Below are 11706 nucleotides of genomic sequence, written 5' to 3'. Positions count from 1 at the left end.
CTGCCAGGTTGCTAAGCAGTGCTTTTTCAGAAATGAAATGCAAGCAGACAGGAGTTGTGGCAGGGCAGGACGTGGGAGAGCACAAAGAGAAACGCAGGCAACGTTTCTAAATTTGCAGCTGTGGCTCTGGATATAGCAGCACGCAGTGCAGAGCCCTTCATCTTCGGTGGCGTAAGTGACAGCAGTGACATCCCCAAGCTGCAGCCCACGAGGAGCTCGTGCTGGCTGCTCAGCCTTTGAGACGAGATAAGGGCCACTGAAACCCACAGTTGGGTTTAAGGGCCCTTTCGAAATGTATCTCTAGGATGGATCATTAGGCTTTTTTTTCTTTTGCCCCAGTAAAATCAGAACTGGATTTTTATCAATGATTCTCCCTTCTGGAGTCCAGTTTTACTTGGGGCAAATGCAATTCTTGGCCGAGTTTCTCTTTCTCCTGGTGGTTCAGTGGCAGGAGCTGCCTTGGGGCAGGGAGCGGACGGAGCCTGGAGTTTTCTCAGAAAGGGAAAGGGCTTTTGTGGGCATGGGACTGCACAGGCTGGAAAACAGGCAAACGTTTGCAGGAGCAAAGAAGGTCAGTTGAGTTTTCCTCCGCTGCCCCGCCAGCTGGGCCAGATCCTGCTCCTGAGCAACAGAAGGTCGGAGGTGGAAATGGGAAACAGGTGGAGAAGGTTTGCAGCCCTATCAGCCAACCCTGGGGTGGCCCAGTGGCTCTTCTTGGGCCTGAAGCTGGAAGCAAAAGGGACAGGAGCCCTTTGTTGGCTTGCATGTGTCCCGGGACGTGGTTCAGGCTCTTCTGGAGCCACGGCTGAGCACAAAACACGATGTTTTCTTGCAAAGAAGTGGGGTGTAGCGCGGCTTTGTGCTGCAGGTGATGCAGCAGCTCACAGCGATGCTCTGCTCATCTCTCCCCACTGTGAGCCCGCTCTGGGGGAGCTCCCACCCTGGGAACGGAAGGGTTAAGGGCACCGCAAAGCTTAATGAACCAAAGAGCTAAATTAAAACAGCTGGCTGGATTGACTTGGCCTGGCCACGCTGGATGACTTACTGCTTCCTAATCAGCTTTCTGAGTAGGCACAAGTCCGCTCGCAGGGTGGCTGGAGCAGGGAAGAGGGTCTCGGTGTAGGAATAAGGCTATTGAGCGACTGGCTTTTGTTCATCGCTTGCCCCATGGGGCTCCGTGATCCCAACCTCAGGCCGGGTGCTTGCTTTTAGCATGGACTTTGGGCAGGGTGTTTGCAGGGATGCACCTTTCCTAGGAGCTGCTCTCCACCGCCTGCGCAGGTAAAACTTTGCTTTCTGACATTTTGCCCAAGCTGCTTTGCTGGGGGAAGGTCCCCAGCGGATGTGAGGAATTCCCCCGCAGGAGGGGACGGGGGTGACGGTGTCTGGTCAGCCGTGGCATTTCTTGCTGTTTGATCCAGGAACTGGGCAGTGGTACAGAAAGGGCTTAGCCTTCCCTGGACAATCCACCCAGATAAAGCCTTTTTTGGCTTAGAAAGTAAGTGGTGGTGGTGGTGGGGGGGAAATCAAATTTGCGATTCAACATCCACGGATCTGTGTTTGCTTTTGGAAACGTTGGCTTTTCTCGGTGAATTACACCGATTTCTCCCCGAGTGCAGTTTCACAGCTCTTTGCTAAAAGAGCGGAGCGCGCCGCAGTCTGCTTCTCACCTCTGCTATTTCAGACCTTGGGCTGTTTGCACAAACAACAGGCTCTGAGATGAAATTCTACATGTCATTTAAACAGTCACGACGGCTCCTGACTTTGCCCTGTTGTTGTTACCGGCTGTGATTGTGCTGTTGGCTCGGGCCAGGAGAGGAACCAGTGAGGTTTTTAAGAGCTGTATCCCGGAATTTTATTCCGGATGTGGGAACTTCACAAGGGGAATTGTGCTTTCAGTAGGAGAAGGGCTGTGGAGATAACACGGTGGAAACTAGTTTGGCAGCGTTGTGTAATAACCAGGGATCCTCTGGTGCACAGCTTTAGGGCTTAACTTTCATGAGCACCTGAAACCACCTCCAAGCCTGAGTCAGTGGCGACTGGCCCTTCTGAAAAAAAAAACAACAAACCAACAAAACCCAGCCTTACTGTATCTAGTTCCTCGCTGTGTAGTGAAGTTCTCGTGTAACTGTGCAATTCTGCTTTTTGCTGAATTGAACGAGTGAGTGTAACTTTGAATATTAACAGCTGTTTTATAAGCTGGGCATTGCACGTTCTGTTCATCCAAGTATTTAACTCTGGAGCACTTACTGCAGCGGTGAGCTCCCCGTGGCTGGCTGCTGACAAGCCTCGGGCCTGTCCCGGTCAAATATCTCCTGGGGGGGCGGAGATGGAGGTTTGTGGACTGGATTAGCTGCCCTGTGCCCGCTGCAGGACGCTGAACTCCCTCTCTCCCTTACCTGCCCTGAGCGCGCAGGTTGCCCGGTCCTTGAGGCCGGGGCTCTGGCATTCGCAGACTCAGAACTAACGAGGGTTTGAAACCAGCACAGATCTCTGGCTTTTTTTTTTTTTTTTTTTTTTTTTTTTTTTGAGAGAGAGCATCATCAAACACCAAAGCAGAGGCAGAGCTGCTCCCTGCAAGGGGAACCCAGGGAACTGAGGGCAAAAAGGCTTTATCAGGTCTGAGAAGTCATTGGCAGGTGGGTGTGAAAGGGAACACCAGGATGGGAACCGAGTCGCTTCTCCATCCCCTTCACGGTGCTCCTCCTAGCTTTGGCAAAGTCGGGTGGTATTTGCAGACCCCTCTGTGCCCTGTAATATTCTGTGGGCATCCTGCAGCATCTTTGGGAGCTCTGGGACACGGTGACGTCCCGCATGAACAAGTGCCGCCACATCCTGGGACGGTGGGGGTGACATCTCTACGAGGTGGCATCTCTATGGGGACAACAGCGTTCACCTGGCTTTGCCGTGGGTTGTGAGCGGGGTGTGAAGCTGCTCGGAAGCGAGTGACAGCAGATTTCCTGCTGAAAAACTTGTCGGGTTGATGACTAGCACCATCTAGGCCTCGTAGGCAAACTAGCACTCGTGCCCGCTTTTTGGTAGAGTTTCTGTGGGGTGAGGGGGGCGGTTGGCAGCCCCAAAACCGGACTGTCCCGCGGCGCGTCCCCGCTGCTGCCTGACTGGGGCCGCTCCGGCCGCTTGTGCCCAGCAACCCGGCTTTCTCCCAGTGCGCTTCTGAGAGCGGGCGGGGGGCTTGCCTTATCCCCCTTCGCCTCCAAGGACGTCGTAGGAGCTGAGGAATACGGTGCTAATGTTGGTAATGGAAGCCTGAAAGGTCGGAGAAGGCGTTGAGCATTAGGCTTCCCGGGAGCATCCCTCTTGAGAGCGCGATGAGTGGATTTTTGTTGTGAAACTTAAAAAACCCACAAACAACCCTTCCTTGATCTTAAAGGCTTTTCCCTCGTGAGCGTATCCTCTCACTAATGAGGCACAAAACCTCTCGTAGCTCTTCTGCTTATTTTGTGATTTATGGATTCCTGGCGCTCTCGCAAAGCTCAGTCTCGGAGTTGGGAGCTGCATTAAAATAGCACCTCCGTGTTCTGGAGCAAGGCCTCATTAGGCTCTGATTAGCTATTGCATAATTTTCTGGCTTTCCTGGTGCCTCCCCATCACTCTCTCAAGCCAACGACCACATGATGGTGAAGTCAGAACCTTGCAGTCGGATTTCTCTTTTTTGATGTCAGTGCTTTTAGAAACTGACTGGGTTTTCCTGCGTTTTCCTAGAACTGGCAGTTCCGTACCGCTCCGTGACTCTGTCCTTGCCTCAGAACTTGCAAAATCTGTTTCTAGGTGCCGCTGCCTGATTAACCTTCGCCAGAAATCCCAACTGAAATGTATTTGTTTGACTTCTTTTTTCTGCTGCCTCTTTCTCTTTAAAGTGCCTTTGTGTGTGAGTTGCTTTTATGAAAGATCTTTGCATATGAGCTTTTCCCAAACCCTGCCTTGATGCCTGCTTGATTTTATTCCATCCCTTTGTCTGTCCTATATTTTTTGTCCCTTGTGATGTTGTCTAAGATAGGAACAAGCCCACGTTGGATTGCAAACCCACGGCAGGGGAAGCAGAACAAAGTGAGAGTTGCAGAAAGCAGGAAATTTATTATCTGTCTAAAAAGGCGCTTTGATTGTTTGTCCGTGGAGTCACCCCAGCCGATACAGCTGCAGCTGAAGCTCTTCAGGTCCTTTGGATGCTAGGGCAGAGTAGAGTTGATTTTTTTGTGTGTTGTCCCTCTTCCATGGCAGCCTGCGCTGTCTTTTTGGGTTCAGCTCATGCAGTTTCCTAACTGAGTGCTAAGGAAATACGAATTTTTTGGGTGTACTGGTAGATTTTGCTGATGGCAAGTGGAAACAAAGCCAGGGAAGAATCTGGAGTCGTGGTGGTGCGCTCGGAGATGGAGCTCTGCTGTTTGCCTTGCAAAAATGTGCTTGGACCCCGCGTGTGCCTGGCGCGTGTGCTGAAACGCCGGGTTCGTGCGATCGTGTATCTTGTGAAACGTTCCTTTTCCGAGCTGGATCATGCTCCCACTTTGCAAATACGTGATGCTCGGTGCCAAATGAGGAAAAGATACTGAAAGAAACGGCACGGTGTGTGCCAGTCCCGGAGGTTGTTCATCACAGCAAGGGCTACAGGAGCTCCCGGAGAGACCAGCTGGTTCCAGGAGCACTTCCCGAGCGAGTTGTGCAATCCCAGGTGCTGGTCCTTTCCCCGAACAAATGGATTTAGCTCTGTTTGAGGTACACACATGCAGATGTTGGCAAACCTCCCACGTGTGACTCTACAGGAAGAGCCTGAGAGAGCACAGGGCTTTTCTTTGTTTTCCTCTTTGTTTTTTGAGTCGGTGTGGGAGGAGGGGGCCATGCTCTAAAGAGAGCGAGGGGTTAGGATGGAGCACAGCAGCAGCAGAAGATAAGAGGGACGGGTGCAGGGAAATGCTTGACCAAAGGCTCGTGGAGTTCGTTAGCGAGTGTGAGCTGTGTTTGAGTCCTGTGCAGCGCAGGAGACCAGGCAGAGGTGAGGAGGCTCTGGCTCGGTGCCATGGGAAAGGGCCTCCCGAGCTCCAGACCTTTGTTCCTGGGTCAGCGCTTCCTGGCTTGGGCATTCCCAAGGGAAACGCGGTACTGATAACGTGGAGTGCTCTGTGGAAATAATGACCGGTGTTTTCCAGGGGGAAAAAGGAAAGGAAAACACCACATGCTTTCACTTTAAAGGGGCTTTAATTATTTTGAAAGCTGAAGAAACTGACTCTGGAGGTTTGTGGAGGGTTTTCTTGTCCTTTTTCCTTTTCTTCCCCTCCTTGCCCAGTCTCTCTCACACTTTTTTTTTTTTTTTTTTTAAGTGGAGGTGGGAAAACCAGAAACCATTCTCTTAATTTTATTTTAAAATGTGGTAGTTAACTTCTGTAAATAAATAAGTAATGGTCAGTCTGGTTGAAAAGTTCCTCTCTCCCCAAGACAGAAAGCACGCTTTGGGGGAACCCCTGTACTTCTTCTCTGGAGTCAAAAGACATCTCAATTCCCTAAACCTCCTTATTTTTGCTGCTTTTATCTCTCTTCTGATCCCCTGTGACTGCACAGTGAGTGCTGATAAAGGGTTATTTAAAGGTATTGTGAAATGTGATGTTGTGTTCCTGCTCCTGAGTTTACAGATCTCCTTTCGCTTTGGTGGTTGTTTGACTCCACGGCATGGGACCAGCTGACGGAGATAACTTGGTAACGACAGGGAATTTGCCTTCATAGAGACAGCACTAATTGCAGCTGGAGCTGCTGAGATGTAACTGGGCTCTGAGCTACAACTGGTGGGTTTGGGGATGGCGGAACTTCCCCAACAACACCGGGCCTGGCTGCGCGGTGCTGTGGCTCGTGCCCCCGCGCGGAGCAGGGGTGAGGTCTGTGAGTTGGGTGAAACGCGGAGGGAAGACTTTGTACTAACGCGGCTAACCTTTCGCCGGCATGTGTGTAGGAAACGGGAATCGGCGTGTTTTGGCATGTGCAGTGTTTGACAGTGAAGCGCTGATTAAATTTCTTGGGTTTTTTGTCTTCTCTGGCAGCGGGTGGGGATGCGATGGCGAGGCGGCGGGGGCTGTTTGCTCACGGGAGGGATGCGGGAGAGCGATGCCTGGTCGGCGCTTCACCTCCCGCTCCCTGGTCCGATGGAAAATATCCCAGCTCTTAAACTGGTATGAAAAGTACTTTCTTTAGTAGAGACCCCAGCGCTGAGGCTGCTCCCCTGTAGGCCGCGGCACCTCAGCAACACACACACAGCCCCTGCTGTGGAAAGCCATTTCCTGGGGGCTCAGGGTGGCCGTGGGCTGCTTTAACGAGCTTCGTGTGATTAAGGCTCCTGCTGTGTGCAGCTTCCTGTGGCCAGCCCAGCGTCGACTCTGCTGGGTCTGGGGACCGTGACGGCGTTGTGCTCGTGCTGCCAGGACCAGGGGAGCCGTGGAGAAGGCCCGGGGATAGAGACCGGCACCGATGCCATGCCGAACCCGCGGCCCTCAGTGGGGAACGCCTCCGCCTGGGCTCTGGATCCAGGTGGCTCCATGCCACCGTGTTCCCTGGGCGGAACGCAAGCCTGTGGCAGTGCTGTTCTCCTGGGAAGAGAGACTTTTACGTGCAGAGGTATTTTTATGGGCAGGTTTTGGGGTACAGAAGGTGGCGGGGGAGCCCTGCCCACAGCACGGGGATGTGGAGAGCGCTCGGCTGTCCCCGGTCCTGCCTCCTCCCTCACTCTGCCTGGTAACCTGCCCAGTTTTGGGTGGATTTCTCTCTTTATTTTTAAATTTTGAAGTATTTTTTTCAGTTTTTTTAAACATTTTAAGGCTCTGCGGCTTGCTCCGGCTTGAGCCCCTTCCACTCTCCCACCGGGGCCAGGGAATCCCACTGTTGCGCAGCCCCGCTCCCGCCGTGGACCGCAGCGCGGGGAGGGTCCGTGTTACCCGTGACACGCCACACAAACGCACCCCCCGGGAGGTGCTCACGCCCGGGGCTGCCGCCGGGCCGGGCCGGGCCGCGGGCACATGGCTGCCGGCGGGCGCTAGGCCCCGGTGGACTACACTCCCCAGCGGGCTTTGCGAGCGGCGGGCGGGCAGAGCCGCCCCATTGGCCGGCGCCGCCCCCGCTCCGCCCGGGGATTGGTCCCTGCGGGGCGGTGGGCGGAAGTATGGGGTACGGCGGCCGCGGAGGCCCGGCGGCGGAGGGACGGGCGCTCCCGCCATGTAACGCGCCGCCGCTCCCCCCCCGCCGCCGCCTCCGCACCGCTGCCCTCCGCTGCTCGCCCGGATCCCCCCGCCCGGGATGGGGGCCCGGTGCCCGGCGGGCGCCCGGCCATGAAGGGCGGCGGGGGAACCGCTGCCAGCACCTGCCCGCCGCGAGGGGACCGCGACGCCCGGGGACCGGCGGGGCTCCTCCTCGGTGAGCGGGGGCGGCGCGGCCCGGCCCGGCGGTTTCCGGACCGGGAGCGAGCGGGTTCCGTGCTGTGCGGGGGGCGGGGGCCGGCAGTCCCGGAGGGAGTGGGTGGGGAGGGGGTCGGTCCGCCGAGCCGGGAAGCGAAAGCGGCGGCTCCGAAGGGCATCGGCCCGGCCCGGGACTTCGGTCGGCGGAGCGCCCCGGGGCCGGAGGAGGGAGAAGACCCCCTCGGTGCCTCAGCGGTTTGATGCGGGGTGTGAGGAGCGGAGGAGCGCGGGTCGGGGGGTCGCTGCCCTCCGGCACCGGCCGCTCCCGGCGGGGGGGGTCAGGGGGAGCTTGGGGGCATCAAGAACTTGGGTGGTTTTTTCCTTCCTGACTCTGCCGCTGTTTTTTTTTGTTTTTTTTTGTTATTTTAATACTTGTGTACTCGCCCCTCCGTGAAATGGGTGGATGCCTACCCACATCAATAAGTGAGTCCATGGAGAAAGTATGCAAATGCGCGCTGTTACACTCATTTTGTATGCATGTATACGGACGCGCACGTATATACGCCTCATGCGCGTGTTGCTTCCACGATACCTACCGTATTTTCACAGGCAAACTTCTGATCATCCGCATTGTTCTGCTGCCCGGGGCGGGGGGGCGGGGGGAGCCCGGAGTTCTGCCTTTGGAGCGGGTTTGTGAGCGCAGGGAGCGCGCTGTAGGCGAGGGCTGTGTGCAGTGGGGGCAGGAGCTCCTCATTAGCATTTCTTTATCTTCATCATATTCAGAACAAACACGATCCTTGCACCAGCCTGACAAAGCTGCCTGTTCGTGATTTTTTTTTTTTTTTTCTTGTCGGCCTGTTTATTTTTAGGGTCTTAGCGCCTGTTTGTAGAGAATAGTTGTTCCATCGTCATAGCAACCAGGCTAAGTGTATTATAAACATTATTAAAGGAAACCTTTTCCATCTGAAATGAGACTTCCTTTTCATAATAAAGTTGGGATCGACAGAAAACATTTAACCTTTTGTTCGGGGTTTGCTCCACGCAAAGACCTGGCCCCTTACTCTTAAGCAAAGATGCTTTTACTTTTGGCGGACACGTTGTGCCCGTTGCTGCTAATTTAATCTGCTGTTGGTAAACATTCCCCTCGGCCCATTGTGGTGGCAGATAAGGAGGAAGCGAGCGTAATCTACTTACAGAGGGGCTTCCACGGAAATAAGTATTTTCATGGCTTACTTGGAAACAATCACATCGGGGCAGAAACCAACCAAGGAGCCGATTGATCAAAGGCAGTTCATTTTTGAAGTTTACCATTCTCTCTAGTTGTCCATAACCTTCTCTTACCTTATAAAAGGAGAGGTAGAAAAGGAAAACTTCATTGAAGTACAGTAAAGCAGGGAAATGAGGTCTGCTGTCCGTAAAACTGACTACGGTGGGGTATCTGTTGGCCTGAGCCAGGGATGGGGGATCGGGATGATGGTAGCAGCTGGAGGAAGTACATGGACTGTGCTTTGAAGTCCCCCTTATTGGCCGTGTTCAGACAGATTAAAACGTTTTTACGTGTCAGGGTGTGCTAGTCAAAACCATATTAAATACCGAAGCAAGCACCATTGTCTCTGTATTATGATTTAAAAAAACAAAAAAGCTGTTTGGCTTGTCAGCTTCTACCAGCCTGAGCCTTCAGCCATAAGTGCGATGGGAATCCTGATGCAAATGTTCTCCCTCGTGGCTTTTTTTTTGCTTGTACAGAAGGGTTTTCTTGGGCAACTGAAAGGTGGAGGGTACTAGAAAATACTTGCTTAGAAAAGGAAATACTCATTTCTCAGACAGGAGTTAAGAAGCTGAAGCAAATTGGTCCTAAACCCCCAAATATTTGCGAACACCTTAATTTCATGTAAAGTAACTTGATTTTTGAGCCAGGAATCTAAAACTTCTTGCAATGTTTGTCTTAAATAAACACAACTGTCAAACTTGGAGCGGGATTAGGCAATGAAAACTCTGGAGCAGCTCTTATCGTGAGGACATCCTCCAGCATTTCCTTCCAGGGAGCTTCCTGCCCCGATAACCACGGCTTCTCCTTCAGGACAGGCTGGTTTTCCTGACGGCTCTGGAAACAACGGGGCAGTGAATGCCAGAGCCAAGGGGAAGGCAAGAATTTATTGGTGCCGAGGGTGGGTTTTTTTCTTACTCTTACCTGATTTTAGTATTTATTAGAGAAGATAGAATTTGATTACTGCTTGGAAAGCTGCCAGCGTTTGGAATTTTTTAACGGTGGTGTTGCAGATGCAGAAGTCTGCATCTCTGGTTTAATTTCTCGTAAATAGTCACTTTATTTTACACATGCAACAGGCTTTTAACTGGTAATTCACCTGTCTTGGGAAGTATGCTAACGAAACAAGCAATAGTGACAGTAGTTAAGGTACTTTTACAGTGCTCGGTATGTTCTGGAAAAGGATTAAATACCCTTAATACGCTTCCGACCCCGTCGGAGCGTGTCAGTAGCTGGATACCGGCACCCCAAAGGGGCTGGGTTTGGGCAGTGGGTTTCGTACGTGTTGGGGGGCAGTCTCTTTCTAAAATGAATCAAAATTGATAAAATAGTTAAAGTACTAGTTCAGGTGAATCGCTGTCCCAGGGGCTTGAAAGTATTTTATGGGAGGTTCATTAACGGGATGTTTTAACTGCTGTGCTAATGAAGTTGGTGCTTGGTTGTGTGTTGATAACCACTTAATTACATACTGCGTCGGCGACGTTAAAGCGCCTGTCCCTTTACTAAAATAAAGGCAGCCATTTATTTATTTATGGTGTTGGCTGGACAAAGACACTGAACAGCCTGATGTAACCTTAACCCTGTTTTGAACAAGGAGTTGGGCCCGTGACCTCCAAAAATCTCCTTCAGCCGAAGTCATTCTGTTGTTTATTTTCCCGGAACAACTGTCTAAGGCCTTGTGTCCACAGGAATATTGCGCAATGGAGCAGGGGTTATTGTCTACAAATTCCTGCTGTTCACGCACCGTGGCCACCTTAAACCATTAAGAAACCACGGGAATAGTTTTGCACTGTAAAGTCTTCACAGTTCGGCTTCGCTGCGTGTGTGCGGAGCGTGAGTGTGCTCGGCAAGTCCGGCTCTCCTGGAGTTGTGTAAAGATTAATTTGCTCACCTGCCGAATGTCTGACTCGCATGATGCAGCGTGAGCTCCCCAAGACCATCTCTAATTTACTTTTGCTGCCTTTTTGGTTTCTTCCTTTTTTTAGCAAAGTTTGTGATCTGAGAAGGGGTCTCTGTTGCACCCTACGTGTTCACCTCTGCTCTGTGCTGCTTCCAAAGTCATCTTTTAAGATGTCACTTGTGTGTAAACACCTGGACAGCCGACACCATGCCATTTAAATGCGTGGTAGTGATGGTTTTGTCCTCGCTGCGTAACGTCTCTGTGACATCCTTTCTTTCCGTTGTTTCTGTGTGGGTTCTGTAGACCTGACTGCTTTATTCAGTCCATCTGCAGAAGTCATCAGGCTGCAGATGCTTACAGGAGGCTGTTGGAAGAAATTGAGGTGAAAGACTACTCTAGCTGTTCTCGGCACGGAGTCAAAGCACAGGAAATCTGCCAGAAGACCTTGAAGATGGGGGTTAGGGCAGATTATAGAACCATAGAATGGCCTGGGCTGGAAGGGACCTTTCAGATCATCGAGTCCAACCATCAACCCAACTCTGACAAAACCATCACTAAACCGTATCTCTAAGCACTGTGTCTACCCGTCTTTTAAATTCCTCCAGGGATGGTGCCTCAACCGCTTCCCTGGGCAGCCTGTTCCGATGCTTAATAACCCTTTCAGCGTACAAATTTTTCCTAATATCCAGCCTAAACCTCCCCTGGCGCTGCCTCGCTGGGGCATAGCGAGGTGTCCCTCCCTCTCCTTTCTGAGCATGGAGGGATGAACACTCGGGTTTGTTTTGCAATGGTAAGCGTAGCTGCCGGCCATGGGAGAGGTTAGTTACCATGTGCCACCCCCTCTGCCACCCAGCGATTGCGCACTCTCCTTCCCCAGGAGATGCAAAGCCTTGAGGCTCTGTAATCAAATGGATTGCGTGGAGCACGCGGTGGCACAGATGCACGGGGAGAAGTCACCGGAAAAGATACATATCTCATTATCTCATGTCCTGGCTTTTTTTTTTTTTTCCTTTTTTTTTTTTTTTTGTAAACTCAAGGCTTTGTAAAGTCAAGGTCTCAAACAAAGCTCCAGCAGCCTCAGACGAAGCTGCAGCAACACGAGAAAGCTTGAGTTTGCAGCGCTTGTATTTAGAGTACTGCAGCCAAATTCT

At 52.2% G+C, this 11706-nt stretch overlaps 1 protein-coding gene across 5 annotated transcripts in view; it reads left to right on the top strand.

The window, feature by feature from the left end:
- The first annotated feature begins 5423 nt into the window (after positions 1-5423).
- The window catches only part of ELK4 (ETS transcription factor ELK4), a 29721-nt gene continuing 23438 nt past the window's right edge, over positions 5424-11706 (top strand). For 3 of the 5 annotated variants that reach the window (XR_010073778.1, XR_010073779.1, XM_063356277.1), the window contains exon 1: positions 7161-7407. The gene's annotated coding sequence lies outside the window, so the exon portion shown is untranslated. Of the gene's footprint in view, positions 5793-7160; positions 7408-7810; positions 7872-11706 lie in introns of those variants that run through there. The other 2 variants (XM_063356278.1, XM_063356280.1) reach the window with 2 other exon arrangements.

Source organism: Chroicocephalus ridibundus, chromosome 20, assembly GCF_963924245.1.
Source record: "Chroicocephalus ridibundus chromosome 20, bChrRid1.1, whole genome shotgun sequence".
NCBI classification, from domain to species: Eukaryota; Metazoa; Chordata; class Aves; order Charadriiformes; family Laridae; genus Chroicocephalus; species Chroicocephalus ridibundus.
The sequence above is the reverse complement of the archived record's forward strand: the minus strand, read 5'-3'. Positions and strand labels throughout refer to the sequence as shown.